The 23,320-nt window shown below is 45.9% G+C and overlaps 1 long non-coding RNA gene across 1 annotated transcript in view; it reads right to left on the bottom strand.

Annotated features, from left to right (window-relative positions):
* Window positions 1-19,894, bottom strand: part of LOC143775680 (uncharacterized) — a 42,374-nt gene extending 22,480 nt beyond the window's left edge. Inside the window, exon 1 of the long non-coding RNA XR_013215687.1 lies at window positions 19,766-19,894. This is a non-coding gene — a long non-coding RNA (uncharacterized LOC143775680). The remainder of the gene's footprint in view (window positions 1-19,765) is intronic.
* Between the last annotated feature and the right edge of the window lie 3,426 nt (window positions 19,895-23,320).

Genomic DNA, 23,320 nt, shown 5'->3' with positions numbered 1-23,320 from the left:
CATTGGTCAGTGTGCAATGCGTAGTTTTTGCGCCTCTCATACGTCCGCAAAACTCTCTAGTGTGACGCCGGCCTCACAGTCAACATTGACCAGAGGAAGCGAAGGAAAGAGTTGTCTCAGGAGATTAGAAAGAAAATTATAGACAAACATGTTAAAGGTAAGGGTATGTGCACACGTTGCAGATTTCCTGCAGAACTGCTGCTTTTTTTTCCACGCAGAAATGCTGCAGATCTGCAAGTGATTTACAGTACAATGTAAATCAATGGCAAAAAAAATGCTGTGCTGATGGTGCCGAAAAATCTGCACAGAAAACACAGCAGATTCAAAAAAGGACCATGTCACTTCTTTGTGCAGATCTGCTGTGTTTCTGCACCCATTCCATAATAGAAATCTGCAGGGGTAAAAAAGGAAGAAATCTGCACTAAAAGTTATAAGACCATCTCCAAGCAGCTTAATGTTCCTGTGACTACAGTTGCACATATTATTCAGAAATGTAAGATCCATGGGACTGTAGCCAACCTCCCTGGACTTGACTGCAGGAGGAAAATTGATGACAAATCAAAGAGATGGATAATACATATGGTAACAAAAGAGACCAGAAAAACTTCAAATCAGATTAAAGGTGAACTTCAAGCTCAAGGAACATCAGTGTCAGATCGCACCATCCGTCGTTGTATGAGCCAAAGTGGACTTCATGGGAGACGACCAAGGAGGACGCCATTGTTGAAAAGAAAATCATAAAAAAGCCAGACTGGAATTTGCCAAACTACATGTTGGCAAGCCACAAAGCTTCTGGGAGAATGTCATATGGACAGATGAGACAAAAATGGAACTTTTTGGCAAGGCACATCAGCTCTATGTTCACAGATGGAAAAATAAAGCATATCAAGAAAAGAACACTGTCCCTACTGTGAAACATGGGGGAGGCGCTGTTATGTTATGTGGATGCTTTGCTGCATCTGGCACACAGTGTCAAAAATCTGTGCAGGGTACAATGAAATCTCAAGACTATCAAGGGATTCTAGAAATAAATGTGCTGCCCAGTGTCAGAAAGCTTGGTCTCAGTCGCAGGTCATGTGTCTTGCAACAGGATAATGACCCAAAACACACTGCTAAAAACACCCAAGAATGGCTAAGAGGAAAACATTGGACTATTCTGAAGTGGCCTTCTATGGGCCCTGACCTAAATCCTATTGAGCATCTTTGGAAAGAGCTGAAACATGCCTTCTGGAAAAGGCAACCTTCAAATACAAGACAACTGGAGCAGTTTGCTCTTGAGGAGAAATATTTGTCGAGAGGTGCAGAAGTCTCATTGACAGTTACAGCAATCGTTTAATTTTAGTGGTTGCCTCAAAAGGTTGTGCAACAAAATATTAAGTTAAGGGTACCATTATTTCTGTCCAGGCCTATTTCATGAGTTTTATTTTGACCTTCATTTGTTCATTTTCATAGATTTTTTAATTTATTATTACTTTTATTAAATTCAAGTTATTTCTGAGACCATTGTGGGTTTTTTATGTCATTAAGGCTAACTTCACATCGCGTTAGTGCCATCCGTTTAACGTATCCGCTAAACGGATGCGCTAACGCTGTTGGCCAAAATCACTTTTTTTACGATTGCGCTAAGGCTAGTTTCACATTTGCGTCTAAATCCGCAGCGTTTAAAACGCATCCGCAGTGGTGGAAAAAATGCGTACAAACGCGGCCTTTTTTAGACGCATGCGGTATCGCATGCGGTTAAAAAAACGCCGCGTTTGTACGCGTTTATATGCGTTTTTTTCTGCATTTGCGTTTTTGGTGCGCATGATGAGAAATTTCACAAGAGAAAAATCAAGATAACCAGACACCACCAATGGGACTACAGAGGGCGTGTATTATGGAATCTCTCTATATAGACCCTAGGGCTACTGATATCTTAACAGTTTGCTACTGTATCCTGTGTCATGATGGATCTTCGCATGGAGAGCTTTTATTTCAACTTGGATTTAAGCATAAAGCTGTTTCTTGCCTGTGCTTTTGCTTGGGAGCAAGACAGAAAACGCGAAAGATGGAGAAAGAGACAACGTAGGCGTTTTTGGAGACACCCCATTATCGAACTACGTGAGAGCCGTGGAGCCTACCACACGCTCTATGCCGAGCTTAATGCCAACCCTGAGAAATTCCAGGAATACACACGAATGTCGCAAGACTCGTTCCGGGATTTGCTTTCTCGTGTCCAAGGAGCCATACGGCGACAGGACACCCAGCTCCGTAGAGCGATTCCACCCGAGGAACGTCTGCTGGTTACATTAAGGTACGTTCCAAATCTACACCAATGACAGTCCAAATTTAGTGTTTTCTGACATGTATTTTTTGGGTATTTTCCTTTCTTTCTTTAGCGTAACCACACCATAAAAAGAATAGATTGTAATGTTTTTTGTGTTTGTTTTTCTTCCAGATTTCTGGCCACCGGAGAGAGTTTATCATCCCTCCACTTCCAATACCAGCTTGGAATATCCACCCTGTCTGGAATAGTTGTGGACACCTGCCGGGCTTTGTGGAATGTACTCCGGGATGAGTTTATACCCCTACCCACCTTGGACATGTGGCTTGAAATTGCGGAACAATTCTGGAGTGTGTGTGATTTCCCCAACTGTTTAGGAGCGGTGCATGGAAAGCACATTCGCATTATCAAACCAGCCAGAAGAGGATCGGAGTACTTCAATTACAAAAAATATTTTTCTGTTGTGCTCATGGCAATAGCTGATGCGAACTGTCGCTTCATCGCCGTGGACATTGGAGCTTTTGGACGTGGCAACGATTCCCAGACTTTCAAGAACTCGGATATGGGCCGCCGTGTGTATGGCAACAATTTCAATTTTCCACCGCCACAACCTCTCCCCAACACTCAAGGTCCACCGATGCCATTTGTTATGGTTGGGGATGAGGCCTTTCAGATGTGTGAAAACCTACTGAAGCCCTATTCCAGTCGGGACTTGAACCACACAAGAAGGATCTTTAACTACAGACTGACCAGGGCCCGAAGAACAGTAGAGTGTACCTTTGGCATTCTGGTCGCTAAATGGCGCATGCTTGCATCAGCCATAAATCTAAAAGTGGAAATAGTCGACGAGGTGGTCAAAGCCTGTGGTTCTGCACAATTATATAATGGTTAAGGAGCAACCCAACATTGAACTGGATGAACCAGTTGCACACCCACTGCCCGATTTCCAGCATCACCCGCTGCGGTCAACTGCAGCCGTTGGTCACATGCGGGACCAATTTGCTGCCTTTTTTGATTCAGATATTGGACGTGTGTCATGGCAGGACAATGTTGTGTAAATGTCCTGTTGTAATTACATCTGTACCAGTAATTTTCTACAATGATAATATTTCTCATTAATAAACTTTAGTTTTGGTTGTGTTGACCATGTCTCCTATCTTTTTCCTCTACAAACCAAGGCTGTCCTAAAACTGGTAGTATTTGATCTGTATTTAATATCAGTTTTTGTAATCCAAAACCAGGAGTGGGTGATAAAAGCAGAGGTGCTAGTTATTAGGTTAATATCATAATTTACCTTTAATTGTTCCACTCCTTGTTTTGGCTTACAAATACTGATATAAAACACTGGCCACATACTGCTAGTAATGGCAGCCATGTTGCTTTATTGGTAAGCTTGTTAACGTCATTGCGTCATGATTCTCTTCTCCTGTATCCATTGGACACAAACTGAAGAGACAATCACTGTCACACTATCTATACTCATCAAGTCAGTTGTCAGAAATAATGAATTCATGACAAACATATACTGGGTCAAAAATTCACTATTTCTGACACCTGTGCAGGTGAGCATAGATATGTAGTGTGTGACCACCATTGTCCCTCAATTTGTGTGTAATAGATTATGTATAAAGAAGAGAAAATGGTGGTTATACAAGGCAGTTCTCTACTCACCAGGTCAGGTGTCATAACTAATGAGTTTTTTGACACCTGACCTGTTCAGTAGAGGTCTGCACTGTATTGCCACCATTTTCTCTTCAGATTGCCACACTAGGCACAGAAAAAAAGAGATTATGGAGATACATGTAATATTTTTTGGGCCACCTCATATCTGTATACTAAAGACACACAAAGCTGCAGTCTTTTTATTTTTAACTAGTGGAGATATGATGTGGCCCAAAAAGTAAGTGTGTGGCGAAGGTTCTTGGCGCACGGTGTGTGTTGCCGGCGGCGGAAGACACAATAAACCAAACATAATTGTGGCAAATCAAACTTTTTTTATTTTGTTAACAACTAAAAAAATTATTTTTTACTGTGCCGGCTTGGGGTAGAGTGATGTAAACGGGGGGGGGTGTGAAGAACTGAGGCCTGGCTAACCGTGGACGACGCAGAGATGGCAGGAGAAGGGGCAATGAAACTAGAAGGGTCTGGAAGTTCGGGGATGGGGCTTGACACATGAGAGGCTTGAGACGCACTGGAAGGGTGAGACAAACCTGACATTACAGACACATTGGGAGGTGAAGGGGGAGGAATGCTAAGAGTCCTCTGTTTTTTTTTCTGTTGTTTTTTTTTGGTTTGCCTGGTTGTGGGAGGTCTTGGTGGGCTTATATGGCGTGGCGTGGTGGCGGGTGACCTGTCAGGGTCTGGCTGCACTGTGTCAGAGTCCATAGTGCTCGTAGATCGTGCAGCCATGCCAGAGTCCATAGTGCTTGTAGAGCATGCAGCCATGCCAGAGTCCATAGCGCTTGTAGAGCGTGCAGCCATGCCAGAGTCCATAGCGCTCGTAGAGCGTGCAGCCATGCCAGAGTCCATAGCGCTCGTAGAGCGTGCAGCCATGCCAGAGTCCATAGCGCTTGTAGAGCGGAAGGCCATGCCAGGGTCCTGCTGCATCGTGGAGGTGGCGGTACAGAAGGCCATGCCAGGGTCCTGCTGCATCGTGGAGGTGGCGGTACGGAAGGCCATGCCAGGGTCCTGCATCCTGGAGGTGGCGGTATGGAAGGCCATGCCAGGGTCCTGCTGCACCCTGGAGGTGGCGGTACGGAAGGCCATGCCAGGGTCCTGCTGCATCGTGGAGGTGGCGGTACGGAAGGCCATGCCAGGGTCCTGCTGCATCGTGGTGTCAGTGGAGGAGGTCCAAGCAGGAGCAGCGGATGTCATGGTGGTGGTGGGATGTCCAACTGCACTCGGCATGGTGGTGGTGCTGTAGTGGTGTCCGGCTGTGGAAGGAATTGAGGTGGCCGTGCAGTGGGATGCAGCAGAGGTCGGCATTGAGGACAATCGTGACAGTGAAGGCACAGGTGGATATGCCCCCACTGTCTGCTGGAAATACCGACTCTGCTGCATAGCCTGCACGTAAGCAGCATTGCAGGCCTGCATGACACTCAGCTGGAGATCAGGAGTAAGGTGTTCCGACATGCCCTGCTCAATTTGATTAAAAAAATGATGTGGTGGCCTCTGGAGGTCGGCTTTCACTTGATCAAGGCTTTTGCTGACCTCCTGGATACGTGCATTCAAGAGGTTATGTGAAACATCCATTCGGTCACCCAAAGCCTTGATTGCTTCGTGTAAAACCGAGCTCAAGTGCAAAAACTCGGGCATGAGTGACCTGTCCGAAGCCCTCTGCCGCTGCCGGGAGGAGCCCAAAAAAAAGGTGGCAGTGGAAGAGGACTGCGAAAGGGGAAGACCTGATGGACCAGCTCCCTGGTCTCCAGTTAGTGTGGAAGGCGCTGTTGCGCTGCTTGATGGCTGGGACGGGTCCATGGCTGTCAGATGAAGAACCGCTCCAGAACCTGGGCCAACAGTAGTGCTGTATGTGCTGTGAAAAAAGGAAAAAGAAAATTACTATCAAAAATTTAACACGCAAAATCCTGTGGAATGTAAAAATAAGGATTATGGCAATACAATACAACCTAATGCACGTGATAAATATTTACGTTCTCTGGGCAAGGACCGGTCTTAAAAATGACAGAACGCGATGGTATTTGTAGCGTCTGATCCTTGCTCCTGAACCACTGGGAACACGGCTCTCTTGACGCAGGTCCTTGTTGAAGCGGTCCTTCATCGAACGCCAACGTGTTTTGACTTTGGATACTGTTTAAAAAAAATGTTGGTCAGAAAAAGTACTTGTGGCCGTGCTCACACAACTGTGTGTGATGAGAGAAACTCCAGAAAGTTTCTTTCATCACACACAGTCGAGTGAGCACGGCCAAGGTCTCTGCTGCTTCACATTGCAGTGCAATACTTACCAAATGCAGCTCGGACCCGTGTCGGGGCGTTGTCCCAGCCATCCCACATCGCTTGGGCCACCTCATTCCATAACCACCGGATCGTCACGTTTGAGTGCAGTGGATCCCGGGTGTCCCACAACAGGACTCTCTCCTGGACCAGGGGGATGAGGAGGTCATTCTCGATCAGATCAACCTCCCGTTGTGAAACCTAAAAATTAAAGAAAGTCATTACAGTTTGCTCAATTAACAGAAGGAAAAGAAAGAAAAAAGATGCTGAGAAATGGCATGAATAGTAAAGTCAACATACAAAAGGATTCCACAAGAAAAAAGTAAAGAAAGAAGAATGGAAAGAAAGGAAGATTCAAGAATATTACACTGAGGACAGTCAGCCTTGTATACGTACCCTCTGCCGTCTTGCCACCGGACCTTGACTCCGCTGCTCCTGCCCTGTCTCTGCCGCAGTAGAAGAGCTCTAAAAGAAAAATTAAAATTGTCACATGTGTCGATGTGACAGTGAATACTTACCAATCTGACGAGGCAAGTACTCACCTCACTGACATGCTCCACTTCCGACTGTCCTGGCCGAAACTCCTCACCAGAAGAAAAATCCGAAGAAGACATTCTGATGCACGTAGAAAGAAAGAAATGCAAGAAATTAGGACATGTAGAGACAGAAAATAGAAAATAAAGGCATTGGCTAGGATATACTCACATTGATCTGAGGCTTGTTTGCTCCAAGGTGCTGTGGTCCGTCTGCTCTGCTTGGCTGTCCGCTGTGGGCCGTCTGCTTTGCTTGGCTGTCCACTGTGGTCCGTCTGCTCTGCTTGGCTGTCTGCTGAGAAGTGACCTGCAACTGTCCACACCCTCCCTTTTATCACCTTGATGGTGGGGGGTGGCTTATCAGTGTCTAGACATGTTTTTCTCAATTGAAACGCATGCGTTCAAAAATGCAACCAAACGCATGTGCTAAAAAACGCATGCGTTTACATAGACAGCAATGCGTTTTTTGGTCGCAATCCTTGCGCAATCGACCGCATGCGTTTCCTGGCGGCAAATAGACGCCTCTAGAAATTACTACATGTTGCATTTCCACGCCAAGCCGCAAACGACGAGACGACGCATGCGTCGTCAAACACGGCAAAACGCGAACAAAAAAAAATGCATGCGTTTTTAATGTTAAATATAGGAAAACACGACGCATGCGTTTATATGCGGTACAAACGCTGCGGCAACAAACGCAAATGTGAAACCAGCCTAATGCATGCGATAACATCTGGTAGCATTGCGTAGGCATGCATTAGTAATAGAGGTCTATGCACAGCGAACGCATCCGTTCGCTGTGCGTTAGACCTAACCTACCCGAAAATGCGGTAGACCACGTTCGAGGGTGCGTCACAAAGTAACGCATCATTGCTAACGCCAATTTTGACATGTGTTAGGATGCGTTATGATAATGGATGGCAATAGGTGCGTTAGCAGATCCATTACTTTGCATTAGTGCAGCTTAGTAACGGATCCGTTAAACGGATGGCACCTAATGCGATGTGAACCTAGCCTAAACGAGGGGTACCAATAAATTTGATCACGTGTGTATATATGTATATATGTGTGTGTGTCACTGACATCTATGTATCCTATGTGTATTTATCTATTCTTTTCATGGGCAGCACGGTGGCGCAGTGGTTAGCACAGCAGCCTTGCAGCACTGGAGTCCTGGGTTCAAACCCCACCAAGGACAACATCTGCAAAGAGTTTGTATGTTCTCTCCGTGTTTGCATGGGTTGGGTTCAAACCCCACCAAGGACAACATCTGCAAAGAGTTTGTATGTTCTCTCCGTGTTTGCATGGGTTTCCTCCGGGTACTCCGGTTTCCTCCCACATTCCAAAGACATACTGATAGGGAATTTAGATTGTGAGCCCCAACGGGGACAGTGATGATAATGTTTGCAACCTGTAAAGCGCTACGGAATATGTTAGCGCTATATAAAAAATAAAGATTATTCTTTTCTAACCTGTCATGCTGTGATATTACTGTAAGCAGCAGATGAATTGCCGGCTTTTATTCTATGTAATATATATATGTGTGTGTCACTGACATCTATATATCTATGTATTCTATGTGTATATATCTATCCTGTGTATATATCTATCCTGTCAGTGTGATTTTACTGTATGCAGCACATGAATTGCTGGCTTTTCATAGGACACCGGTGCGTAAAAATCTTACAGCGCTCGCATGGTCTGAGTGCTGTACGATTTTTATTTTTCTTGCAATCATAGGCTCGCGTTGGTGAGTCTCGGACGAGTCTCCCTGACAATCGCAGCATGCTGCGATTTTACACGCACGCTGAATACACCCGAGAAAATAAATGGTGTTGTGAGCTGCCCCTTAGATTAACATTTGGCCGAGTGCTATGTGATGTTTTCTCGCATAGCACTCCTCCATATTCTACGGTAGTGTAATGCCAGCCTAATGGTAGTAATATTCACAAAGCTATAGAAATCTTTCAGAACATTATAGACATAAAAGTTTGCAAGTTTTTTCCAGTAAAACTGAATAAAAATGAAGCAGTAGAGGGCTTGTCTAGGACCCGGATGTGAGAGAATGTGCGGTCCGGGAGCTCGAGCCGAGCACAACATAAGTTATAAGTAACAGTTTGGTCATCATACTCCTAATGGGCACATGAAGACCCAAGACCCCTGCGGCAGCCTTGGTCCATCAGCGGTAGCAGCTCAGGATGCTTTCCTGCAAAAAGATCCTGCCTCACACATCACATCCGCGCCATCTTGGATGCAGCAGGCGGTGTTCTCAAGGCTCCCTCTGCCTTGTGGTGAAGAGCAGGTGGGAAACCCGCTAACATGAAAAGGAGGGTGAGGGAGGCTCGGGACTCACAGGTGGGCTCATCATTGGGGACAGCCAGGAGAGGATCAGCATAGGAGGGAGGCTGTCTGATGGTGGGACCCTCACTGCAGCCCAGACGTTCTTTCGGAGCCTGTTGTGTCACATTCCATAGCAGGCAGGACTGGAGGCACACTCTAAATTGCCACCGAAAGTAGCCCTAAAAAGGGCCAAGGGAGTTGGAACACTAAAGGAGATAAGAGGGATGATCTTCATGCTATTTCCCCCACCATGGGCCATCCAGAATAGGGGAGCTGGTCCTCATCCCCTGCATCTGAAGAGGGGGGGAGACAGGATTCCCCATCTTATGCTCCCCCTTGGAAGAAATACATGGAGCACCTGTCTTCTAAGAATGACTTTAAAAATGTAATAGTCAGCAGAGGTAAAAGAGACTTTATGTAGGTCTGAAATTACTTGTGTGAGTGAGGTAGGACCTGCAGCAGCTAGCAGGACGTAATGAAAACCATAATGCTACCATTCACGGCCGTATTTAGAGTTTCTGCTGCCCTAGGCACTTTTAGTGCTGCCTCCCCCATTGGTGAGTATGACACTATCGGCAGTGACTTTGGCAAAAATCGCTGATGTGAAAGTCGCCTTTTGCAGCAGATCGGGCAGTTTTTCCGCATCTGCCGCGTAACGGATCACTTACGGCAACACTGCGTTCGGCCTCATTCATTCCCTATGGGAGTTGCAGACATGTGCGGCACTTGCGGTTTTGCCGCGATTCGACAAATGCGGTACTTGCAGCAATGGAAAAAAACACTGCTATCAGTGTTTTTTGTATCACCGTAAGTGCAAAACTGCAATTGCCGCACATGTCCGCAAGTAGCCATCACTACCTGTCCCTGCACCTTGCTAGCTCATCCCTATCCATCCCTCCCTGACCTAAAACTACACTATAAAGCTTTAGAAAAACAATTTATTAACTGACATATTCCATTGACATATAATGAGGGCTCCAGGCTACGGCGCACACTGGGACGGGCAGTCTCCGGGTCTCCATTCTTTCTGTGCACACCCTCAGTCCCTGCCTCACTGCCTGTGCTGCACTGTGCACAGACATCCCTCCACCGGACCCCGTAATCACCGCTCGCAGTAGCATACCGCCAGAGGTGTATCTAGGGTTTCTGGCACCAGGGGCAAGAATTCATTTTGGTGCCCCCCCCCCTCCGCCAAGGACATATGCGATTTGCACACTCAGACATGTGCCCACGAGCTCCTCTCCCTAATGCTCTCAATGTTCAGTGAAAAACTGAGAGAAGCGGGAAGAGAAGCTCAGTGTTACAGGACCATGAGTATGAAAATCGCATGTGAGTGAAGTGTCCATGTGACGACTACTGGAACCTGCAGAGCTGAATCCTGACATCGCAGCTTCTGAATTCTCACAGCTAATGCACTGCACACTTTTAGGATTCTCCCTTGCCAGTGGACAGTCATGTCAGCACAAGTATGTGATTTGTATACTGACCACATTCCGACTAGACGTGCCCGGCCTCGCTTAGTTCAGTTTCATTTTCAATGACGGAGGCCACACATGTCTAGTCAGCATGTGACCACATTAATGTAAATCCCCAGAATGAGAGAATTCTGACAGCGTGCAATGCGCACTGTGAGAATTCAGAAGTCTGCAGTCACAAAGAATGACTGCAGACTCATCACAAACCTGGACATCCCCTTTAATGCTCCTAACATAAATAAAAACATGAGAGTTAGCATCACAAATAACATTTACATCCAGGTACCTTATGGATAACGTTGCCTCTGGAGCCGTTCTTCTTTTCTTCATCTTGGCCAGATCCCATGATGAGTTTTCTCATCCACAGCCATCTCTGCAGACTTCCATCTTCTCTGCTCTTTTGCAAAAAGTCTCCACGTGACGCCCTTAAAGATACAAGTGTCATTATAATGCTCCTGAATAAAAAATTGCCCCTCACTATATTTTCTGCACAAAATATGACCCCCACACTGTCCCTCTTATGGTACATGCTCTTTACACTGACCTCTCCTTTCTATACCGGCCCCCTCTTCACACTGTCCTCTAGCACTGTGTCCCCCTATAGGGCCCAGTATTTATACTCCATATTTATACTCCATCCTCCCACCCTGTGTGCATGGCTCCCCATCTTCCCACCCTGCGTGCATGGCTCCCCCATATTCCCACCCTGCGTGCACGGCTCCCCCATATTCCCACCCTGCGTGCATGGCTTCCCCATCTTCCCACCCTGCGTGCACGGCTCCCCCATCTTCTCACCCTGCGTGCACGGCTCCTCTATCCTCTCACCCTGCGTGCACGGCTCCTCTATCCTCTAACCCTGCGTGCATGGCTCCTCTATCCTCTCACCCTGCGTGCATGGCTCCTCTATCCTCTCACCCTGCGTACATGGCTCCCCCATCCTTCTCCCCTGCGTGCATGCCTCCCCCATCCTTCTCCCCTGCGTGTATGGCTCCCCCATCCTTCTCCCCTGCGTGCATGGCTCCCCCATCCTTCTCCCCTGCATGAACGGCTCCCCCACCCTCCCACCCTGCGTGCACGGCTCCCCCATCCTCCCACCCTGCGTGCACAGCTCCCCCATCCTCTCACCCTGCGTGCACGGCTCCTCTATCCTCTCACCCTGCGTGCACGGCTCCTCTATCCTCTCACCCTGCGTGCACGGCTCCTCTATCCTCTCACCGTGCGTGCACGGCTCCTCTATCCTCTCACCCTGCGTGCACGGCTCCTCTATCCTCTCACCCTGCGTGCATGGCTTCCCTATTCTTCTCCCCCTGCGTGCATGGCTCCCCCATCCTTCTCCCCTGCGTGCATGGCTCCCCATCCTTCTTCCCTGCATGCATGGCTCCCCCATCCTTCTCCCCTGTGTGCATGGCTCCCCCACCCTTCTCCCCTGCGTGCATGGCTCCCCCATCCTTCTCCCCTGCGTGCATGGCTCCCCCATCCTTCTCCCCTGTGTGGAAGGCTCCCCCACCCTTCTCCCCTGCGTGCATGGCTCCCCCACCCTTCTCCCCTGCGTGCATGGCTCCCCCATCCTTCTCCCCTGCGTGCATGGCTCCCCCATCCTTCTCCCCTGCGTGGAAGGCTCCCCCATCCTTCTCCCCTGCGTGCATGGCTCCCCCATCCTTCTCCCCTGCGTGGAAGGCTCCCTCATCCTTCTCCCCTGCATGCATGGCTCCCCCATCCTTCCCTGTCATACTCACCTCTCACCGTGTGGCGCGGAACTTCCCGGCATCTCTGCAGCGTCTTCCTTCCTGTATGAGCGGTCACGTGGTAGCGCTCATTAAGGTGATGAATATGCGCATATTCATCACCTTAATGAGCGGTACCATGTGACCGCTGAAGACAGGACGCGCTGCCGGCGCTGAGACGCAGTTGCAGCCACCGCTGGAGGAAGGTGAGTATTACGTCTTCAGGGAGGGGGCGGGAAGGAGGGAGGGGGCGGGAAGGGAGGAGGGGGGCGGGCACTTGACCCCAGAGTTTTATTAAAAAAAAAAAAGAAAAAACCTAGCTCAAGTGCGCCCCCCCACATCCCGCCGCCCTAGGCACGTACCCTCAAGTGCCTAGTGGCAAATACGGCCCTGCTACAATTATACATTTAGCTAACCTTCAGCAAATGGTGATACATCATAAAGCAAACTGCAGGATCTGCACTCCCATGTTCAGCACTTTGACAATAGAGGGAGAAGATGCAACATCAGGCTGAGGGGCTTTCCAGAATCAGAAGGACGAGAAGATCTAAAGATAATGCTACAGGAGGTCTTTGGCTCTATTACTGGAGACAGTCAGCCTATTCCCATTAAATTTGGCAGAGCTCATAAGGCCCTGAAGCCCAAAGGCTCTAAGTCATATCCAAGAGATGCTATATGCTGCCTGCAGGACTATGAGACCAAGGAGAAAATAATGTTAAAGGCACGTGCAACTATAAAGCATATGGGGACTGAGCTCCAATTGTTTCTGGACCTCTCTCGCATCACCTTGCAGAAAAGAAAACATCTCAAACACTGAAGATCCTTCTTGACCAGAAGATTCCCTACCTCTGGGGATTTTTGTTTGTATTAACATCTTGCAGGGATGGAGTCTCTTCTACACTATGTTCTCTGAAGGACTTGGCCTCATTATGTGGTGATTTGAGCCTGCCTAAAAATCAGCCTTTTTATCTAGGTTGGCGGCTCTTGTACTCTCTCCTCAAAATATTTTTGTTGGGGAACTTAGGCATCGGGATAACAGGAGGTACCATTGATTGATCAATTACATTAATTTATATCTAGTGGGCTTACTTGGTGCCAAATTAGTGACCCCAATCCAAAAATTATTCTTGGGAAAGCTGTTAGATTGGTTTATTTCTGTGTTTTTTGCAAAATGTTTGTGTCTTTGTCTATTCCTGGCTCTACTGTTTCTATCCCTTCCTCTCTATTTTCTTCTTTTGAAGGAGTTGTTGTTCTCTGCAGTGGAACGTATAGGGTGCAGCCTGACATGGAGCTTGCCAAAGGATGTGTGAGGTCTGATGTGTTAGTGAGTATAAACATTAGCGGTAGCTTCTCCTTTAACATTTACAATGATTCAGTTAATATCTCTTAATGTGAAGGGGCTTAAATCCCCTAGGAAAAGGAGACTTACTCTGCAGGAGTTGAGAGCTTAGAAGGCAGATATAGCTTTCCTGCAGGAGACGCATTTTGACCAAACAGTAACGTTTCGTTTTGCAGCTCATCATTTTCTGTCTTCCTTTTCTGCTTACAATAATAATAATTAGGGAGGTATAGGTAGCTATATTGATCTAATGATTGTGCCCACTTCAAATTGTTAAAACTCAGATTGATCCTGGGGTCAGATTTGTAATATTAGACAGCCTACTTCAGGGTAGTCCAGTTATACTTTGTAATGTGTATGCGCCAAATTCTGGCCAAATACCCTTCATACATAGAGTTTTCTCCCTTCTCCAAAAACTATTACCTGCGGCGCTATTAATTGGTGGGGACTTTAATATTCCATTCTCGGAAAGATCACACATGCAAGAATTGACTATTTTCTTGCTAACACTTTTATTCTTAAGGTACCGTCACACTCAGCGACGCTGCAGCGATATAGACAACGAGCCGATCGCTGGAGCGTCGCTGTTTAGGTCGCTGTAGAGATGTCAAACAGCAGCTCCACAACGATGCAGGAGCGATCCAGTGACGTAACGGCGACTCACTTATCGTTCTCACAGGTCGTTAGCTCCATGTTTAACATTGCTGACATCGTTGCTTTTGGTGTCAAACACGACGATACACGCCGATCTGACGACCAAATAAAGTTCTGGACTTCTAGCTCCGACCAGCGATATCACAGCGGGATCCAGATCGCTGCTGCGTGTCAAACACAACGAGATCGCTATCCAGGACGCTGCAACATCACGGATCGTTGTCGTTCTCGTTGTAAAGTTGTTTAGTGTGAAGGTACCTTTAGAATGATGGAGAGAGTAGAGGTGGGTTACATAACCTGGTCGGATCATGGCCCTGTGATACTAAAGTTAAAGTCAAAACACCTTTCCAGTTTGTAATCCAGGAGGCTGTTTCTTGGGATCCTTGTAGCCCTGTGGATCTGTTCATCTATTACCAGTGGATGGTATCCCTGTTGTAGGAATGTGTTCCTCAGTTACCATCCATTGGTAATAGATATACAGATCCACAGGGCTACAGGGATCCCAAGAAACAGCCTCCTGGATTACAAACTGAGAGAGGATAACAACAGGGTACCTCTTGTGGTCACATACAACCCCCACATGAGCATCCTAAGGAAAATTGGTGCTGATCTCCAACCCATATTCCACAGAGACCACAAATTGAAAGACATATTCCCAGAACTACCACTTCTCTCCTATAAACAGCCCCCTAACTTAAGGAATCTGCTTGTCATAAGTGTCCTCTCTTCACCATCTGTGACTGGCACATTCCCCTGTAACAATAAAAAATGCAAAACGTGTACCCACATATTACCAACAAATATAGGCCGTGTACCAAACATAAATCAGGATTATAAGGTCACGGGTTCCTTCTCATGTACACCCTCCAAGGTGGTATACATGATACAATGTACGAGGTGCCCTGGAAGTATCTATATTGGGGAAACCATGCAAAAACTACAAGCTAGGAATAATCTACACATACACACAATCAGGAATGAAATGGACACACCTGTGGGAAAACATTTCTCTGGACCTGGACACAGTATGACAGTTTTAAAAGTCTTAATGCTAAAAGATCATTTTATGGATGACAGAGAACGAAAAATTTGGGAATTCAAACTAATGAAGATGTTCAATTCTTTGACACTAGGACTCAATTTAACACCTGGATTTATGAGTCACTACATGGATACAATTCACACCTCCACAGACCGACTCCAGATAACTAAGAACATCATTCCCACTGCCTCTCCATTTGTAAAAAAAATGCCTAATTTAATTTCCTTGGCTTATCTTTAGGAGGCATCAAACCTACCACCCCCTGAACAAATGTCCTACTGTAGTATTCTCTAAATGTTGTGATTTTTTCTTATTAATCTATTTGTAATCTTGCCTGAAGAAGGAGCCACTGTACTCTGAAAGCTTACAAACATATTATGTTCTGGTTAGCCAATAAAGGTATCACTCCTGGAATACTTTTGTCATCATTGGGCAGAAAAGTATTCACATCGATTTTTCTGGCTAACACGGTACCACAATACAATTTGTTATTGTACATCTTTTCAAAGCAAAAATATTATGAGAGAGGGAACAAGGCACATACACTGCTCGCTCGGCAACTTCAGGAGCGTTCAATGGCCTTGGTTCCTCAGGCCTTAAGGGATAAAGGTGGGACAGTTCGTTATGATCCAGTGGCAATGTGTAATATTTTCTTCAAATTTTATAAGAATTTTTATAACTTGAAGGCTCTCCTGGTGGGAGACCAAGAGCATAGATTGTCTTTAATGGGTGCTTTTTTTTCCAATCTTAAACTACCAGTCCTTTCTCCTTAAGCCATAGAAGCCCTCAATAGTCAGATATGTAATGAAGCGCTACTTGAGATTTTGAGAGACTAACCCTTAGGGAAGTCGCCAGGGCCTGATGGTCTGACGTATATATATCATAAGACATTTTCCGATATTTTGCTTCCTCACATGACTACACTGTGAGGAATGTAATTTTTTAATTTTTTTTCAAACCATAAAATACACAGTATGTAAAATAGGAGGCAGATCAGTGAAGAATCAGTGACTTGTCATAAGCCCATACAGATGAATATGTAAGCAGAGCACCACATGAAGACCCCACACACAGGCCGCCCCGGATCACGAGCATATCATTAACTAAAAACTACAAGTAAAGATTAAACAACAACCACAAGATGGATTTCATCAACGAAGGTATCATTTTAATCAGTATAGCGGCGTCAACCTAACACTTTCTGTGGGTTACATGTACAATATACGAAAATGGTTGCACCCAATCGTGTTAAAGAATGTCAGTGTGAAATCTATGAAATGTGAATAGCAAAAATGGCTTTTGAATATTAGGAAAAATACATGAAAAATACATTAGATGCTTAGCACAAACTTTGGCCAAATAATGTCTGCACATCAACCATTGTCAAGGTCGCCTCATGAGTCTGATGGGTCCCTGACCTGTGTGAACACCCCTCTAAGGGCTCATACTCACCTGCGAGAAACTCAGATGAGTCTCGCATGTTAATACCCGGCGCTGCTGCCGGCACTCAGGAGCAGAGCATGCGGCTGCATGTATTCCTATGCGGCCGCACGCTCCGATCTGAGTGCCGAGTGCAGTGCCGGGTATTAACATGCAAGACTCATCCGAGTTTCTCGCTGGTGAGTATGAGCCCTTAGGCTAATGTCTGAATGCATGGGTGAATGTGGACACCTCAGTAAAGCCTACATTTATGGGTTGGCAGGAACCAGCTGTAATTAAAATCACATCGTGGTGAAGGGCGGAGTGCTCAGTCAGAAAGTTAGTATACAAATAACAGAAAACTGACTTGCACATCAAGAAGTAATCTGTAAAGATTATAAGGGATAACTCAGGAGACTCTTTGCATGGAACAAGACAGCTACAGGACACCCCTATGGGAGGTGGAGCCGCATATTCATGACTGTAATCGGCGGCCCCACGTGACCGCTCATACAGTAGAAGGTGCGGCCAGGACAGGAAACAGCGCCAGCGAGGGAGCCGGGTGAGTATTTTAATAACGGGCGGGCGCACAGGGGATGGGAGGGGGGTGGGGACATGGATCTTTATATTAAACACAAGAAACAAACAAAAAAAAGGATTATTCATATCTTCTCTACAGCAAACGCTGCTGCAGAGAAGATATGAATGGCAGCTTCAGCACCACGTGGGGAGACAGCGCTTATCTCTAGCGCTGTCTCCTGCACGGTGCGTGTGGTACCCAGTCGGCACATGGGTGGCACATGTGTGCCGCACGTGTGCCACACTGATATGCCACAGAAACACACGGGCACACGGACACGGATAATTCAGGTACCGATTTTTCCGGTACCGGAATTATCTGGAGGTGTGAGACTGGCCGAACAGTCTATAGGAAACCTCAGAGGAAAATGCAATCACGCAGAAAGTCTATGAAGCACAATCATTCCCGAGGATACCCGACACGAATAAGTCCCTGGTAGTCCAAACACAGACACGCTTATAAGGCAGTTCAAATAATATCTTAGCACAACCAGGGAGGCCTGGGTAAAAGTCTCAGGTTTAAGCAGAGCAGCAAACGCTTACATGTCCAGCAAATGCAGATGGAAACAAACAAACAGCCAGATGGAGGATTACTTGAAACCGATGTATGCAGCAGAAACTCAGAGCTGAGTAGCAGGATCTCCACACAGGTTCACAGGAGCAGGTGCAGGTGCAAAGCCAGGGAATTGTCAGGAGCTGGATGCAAGGCAGAATACTCTAGCACAGACTAAAGGCTAGGGTGGAGTTATATAGCAGGAAGACAGTGCACATGAGACCAAAGACGCCATCTTGGAAAAGGGCATTAATGCACAAAAGGTAATTAAAATGTTCAGAGTTCTGACATAATCTGAACAGGTGCATACCAAAACACAGGTACTTACAAGTACAATATACGAAAATGGTTGCACTCAATCATGTTAAAGCATGTCAATGTGAAATCTATGACGTGTGAATAGCAAAAATGGCTTTTGAATATTAGGAAAAATACATGAAAAATACATGAGATGCTTAGCACAAAATTTGGCCAAATAATGTCTGCCCATCAACCATCGTCAAGGTGGCCTCATGAGTCTGATGGGACCCTGACAGGTGTGAACCACAAGACGTATTTCATGAACGAAGGTATCATTTTAATCAGTATAGCAGTGTCAACCTGACACTGTCTGTAGGTTACTCAGCACAATCCTGCTGACAGGTTCCCTTTAATGTACCTTCGGGGAGAATGGGAAAGTGATCCTCTAAATTACTGCACCTATCGACTGCCGCTGGATGCATGGTTGCCTGTTGTTGGAGGAGAGCTTCCCCACCCTCTCGCTTAGAATACTGCAGTAGAGTGTGTGATGTATGTCGAATGGAGTATTCGACAGCTACCCTGAATGCAAAACTAGACCTGTTTGAGGTGTTGTGGGCTCCGTGGGACTATTATTGGGCACAACAAAACGGCTATATTTCTGTCCTGGTGGGAAGTTGAGGATGGGATGCAATTTTTGCTTTTATCTATGTCTGAATTATATGAGTCTTGTACCATTTAAGTAAAGAATGACTTACAAAGTCTATTGTTAAAACCCCTAATAAAAATTAGTTATAAAAAAAAAATGAAGCAGTAGCCTTAAATTACTACCTCTCTCTCTCTCTCTCTCTCTACGACTGCATTTTCAGTAGTTGTTTTGTTTAGAAATTTTCCACTCATGAAATGTTCCACTCGTTTGAATAGAGACTGCAGAACTCGTTGTACTTACTGCCAGAATGACCCCATTGAGTTGTGTGAAGCTGATTTCTAATAGCTGAAATTCCTACAGCAAATCTGCTTGTTAAAATTCCCTTAGGGTATGTTCATATCTGGTGTTTTCACTGCGTTTTCTGGTGTTGTTTTGTGTAAACAACGTGAAAATATACCTGTTATTTTTAAATTGTTTTCTCGCAGCACACTTAAAAATGCCATGTATGAATGTACCCTTAAAGACCACTGACACCATAATTGGTATATGATGTGTATCCTCCATGAGACAGCATATCTAATTAGAGACTGACTGAGAAAAGTGTGTGTGTTGTCCATGTAGTGTTATTGGACATTTTTATTTTTAAGCTGAAGACACAAGACCTCAGGTACCAATCAGACCTGCATGCAGCATCCTATATGGTAGAACACAGGATTTCCTGCTGCTCTAAATAAGGGTTCGTGCAGACGACAGTAATTTCAGTCAAAGTGCGATCCATCAAAATATCGGATTGCATTTGGAGCAATGTTATTCAATGAGGCCGTGCACATCCGATTTTTTTTCCTCCGACTGTTCTAAGGAAAAAAATTGCAGAATGCATGATTTGCCTCTGAATCGAATACCACTTGTCCTTTCAAGTCTATGGGTCCATGGAAAATGGATATCCGAGTTAGGTCCGATTGAATGGAAGAGATGGAAAAACCACAGCGTCTCAGAGTCAAACATACCTGGCTGAGATCATACAGTCATTGCCTGATACATATTATCCACAGATTGGGCAGCATGTACCCGCTGTCAGGTTCCCGTAACATTTTTTCTCCCTCCATTTTTATTAGCTGCTGATTTTGGCTGAAAGAAAAAATAAAGTCCTAATAAAGGAGTAGTATACTTTAGAGTTACAGTTTGCTGCTAAGCAGTTGGACAGGAAGCATTTCTTATATCTGCCGTTAATCCTCACTCCATAGATCTTGCATCCATTGCAGTAGTGTCCAATGGTGCTGTGTGCTCTTTGTGTTAGCAGAGGCAGCTTGCCATTCAGTAATAAGTGCTGAAACTACAGACTGACAAATCCCCCCCTCATTCCAAGTATTTTTCACTAAGGCAGAGGTGTATCTAGGTTTTCTGGCACCCGGGGCAAGAATTCAGTTTGCCCCCCCCCCCCCACCAAGGACATATGCGATTTGCACACTTAGTCATGTTACCACAAGCTCCTCTCCCTAATGCTCTCAATGTTCAGTGAAGAACTGAGAGAAGCAGAAGAGAAGCTCGTTGTTACAGGACCACATGTATGAAAGTCACATATGAGTGAAGTGTCCATGTGATGACTACTGGAACCTGCAGAGCTGAATCCTGGCATCGCAGCTTCTGAATTCTCACAACTAATGCACTGGACACTTTTAGGATTCTCCCTTGTCGGTGGATGGTCATGTCAGCACAAGCATGTGATTTGCATACTTCTGACCACATTCCGACTAGACGTGCCCGGCCTCGCTCAGTTCATTTTCATTGAGCGAGGCCACACATGTCTAGTCAGCACGTGCCGCATGTAGGTAAATCACCAGTACGAGAGAATCCTGACAGCGTGCAGAGCGCACTGTGAAAAGTCAGAAGTCTGCAGTCACAAAGAATGACTGCAGACTTATTACAAACCTGGACAACCCCTTTAATGCTCCTAACATAAATAAAAACATGAGAATTAGTTAGTATCACAAATAACATTTGCATCCAGGTACCTTATAGATGACGTTGTCTCTGGAGTCATTCTCCTTCTTTTCTTTATCTTGTCCAGATCCCATGATGAGTTTTCTCATCCACAGCTCGTCTCTACTTCCAACTTCTCCGCGCTTTTGCAGAAAATCTTCACATGATGCCCTTAAAGATAGAAGTGTCATTAAAATGCTCCTGAATAAAAATCGCTCCTCACTATATTGTCTGCACTAAATATGACCCCCACATTGTCCCTTTTATGGTACATGCTCTTTACACTGACCTCTCCTTTCCATACCGGCCACCTCTTCACACTGTCCTCTCATACTGTGTCCCCCCTATAGGGCCCAGTATTTATACTGCACTCTCATCACACTGCCCCTTCGTGGTATACTGTCCTCTCCTGGCTGTGCCCTTACACTGTCCCTCCATGCTACACCCCCACTACTCAGTTTCTATTCAGTGCCCACTCACTTTTCTCCCCCATACTGTATCCTCACACTATTCCCCTCCCTCCTCATACTGTCTCCTCTTACATCCCACCTGTTCACCATACTGTCTCCTCATATATTTACGCCATCACTTTCTTTACTGCCTGCTCACCTGACTCCCCATACTGTCTGCACACATCCCATCACTCTCACTCCTCGTACTCTGTCCACATACATTTTTCACATCGCTTCTCATACTGTGTCCTCATATATTCCCCCGTTTGCTCCCCATACTGTCTGCACCCATCCCCCCATACTGTTTCCTCATATATGCCCCCCATTCCACCATACTGTTTCCTTATATATGCGCCTCATTCCCCAGTTTTGTTTCTTCATACATGCTCTCATTCTACCATACTGTTTCCTCTTACATGCCCCCCATTCCCCCGTACTGTTTCCTCATACATGCCCCCATTCCCCTGTACTGTTTCCTCATACATGCCCCCATTCCCTAGTACTGTTTCCTCATACATTCCCCCCATCTCCCCTTTTGGTCTTTTTTTGTCCTCAAATCTCCCCACACATTATAGCACCCCATCCCCACTTCAAATCTTCCCACACACAATAAATAACCCCATCTCCACTCCAAATCTCCCCACACATTAAATTCCTCATCCCCACTCCAATTATCCCAACACATAATAAATCCCCATCCCCACTCAAATTCTCCCCACACATAATAAATCCCCCCATCCCCACTCAAATTCTCCCCACACATAATAAATCTCCCATCCACACTCCAATTCTCCCTACACACAATAAATCCCCCCATCCCCACTCCAATTCTCCCCACACACATTAAACACCTTCATCCCCACTCCAATTCTCCCCACACATAATAAAGCCCCCCATCCCCACTCAAATTCTCCCCACACACATTAGACACCCCCATCCCCACTACAATTCTCCCCACACATAATAAAGCCCCCATCCCCACTCAAATTATCCCCACACATAATAAAGCCCCCTGCACTTAATGTTTGGTGTCTTCAGCTCCACTGTAGCACTTACCACCAGTGTTTGCCTCTGCAGCGTGGGCGAGTGACGTCAGCAGCGTGATCACATGATCTGATCACGCTGCTGGCGTCGCTCTGACCCAGCAGCAGGAGCGGACACTGACAGCTTGGGGCCCCTGTGCAAGAAATGTGTCTGGGCCCCCCTCCTTTTATGGCGACAAAGCTATATATATATATATATATATATATATATATATATTGCCTTAAAAAAGAGAGAAAATATAGCACCGCTGAAGTGCACTTACCCCTCGTGCGTGGCGAGCATCCAGATCACTGAGACTAACTCCGTCCCGGATAGTCGGCTCATGGAGGGTGCAGCATACGAGGAAAAAACTGAGCAAATACCCGAAAAGGGAGAAGAAAGAAGTAGCGCACTCCTCTTGTCCAAACAAGTCTTGATTTTTATTGGGACATCTCACAAAGACAGGCGGGTGGGAGAAAACATCCTGGAAGGTGAAGGACTACAGCTGTTTCGCGCAGCGAGCGCTTCTACAGGTCCCGATGACGGGCGGCTGTGAGGAGGAGAGATTTGTAGTCTGTGCAGACGTAATCACGTCCCCCTCATGCCGTACATCACAGGTGGTACTAATTAGACATTTGTTACTAGCGATACACAAATATAAATACATTTAAAGTTAAAATACACTAATTCTAATTAAATTTAATGTTAAAATACACAAATTTTAATGAAATTTAAAAGAAAACCCCGAGGGGCAAACACGGAGAGGAAAATAGATGAATACCTAATATTAAACATAGCAGAGACGAGAAGGCATACGGTCTATCCTAACAAACTGGGGGAAAAAAATACCATTATTTTTATTTTTATTTTTACCCAAAAAGGGAAAAAAAGCAAAAAAGTTTTTTTATATATATACTTAAATGGATTTTTTCAAAAGGGATGTGTGTCGGATCATTACAAAAAGACGGACATGTCAATCCGTTCATTTAACCCCATTGGGCCCGTAGCGTTAGTACGCATAATCCAACGGGCTTCACATCTCAAAAGAAGCCGATTTAAATTGCCCCCTGATTTTGGTGAAAAGACGCGTGTAATGCCCGCAAAAGA

The sequence above is a fragment of the Ranitomeya variabilis genome, chromosome 5 (genome assembly GCF_051348905.1).
Source record: "Ranitomeya variabilis isolate aRanVar5 chromosome 5, aRanVar5.hap1, whole genome shotgun sequence".
Lineage (NCBI taxonomy): Eukaryota > Metazoa > Chordata > Amphibia > Anura > Dendrobatidae > Ranitomeya > Ranitomeya variabilis.
This window is presented reverse-complemented; position numbering and strand designations above follow the sequence as displayed.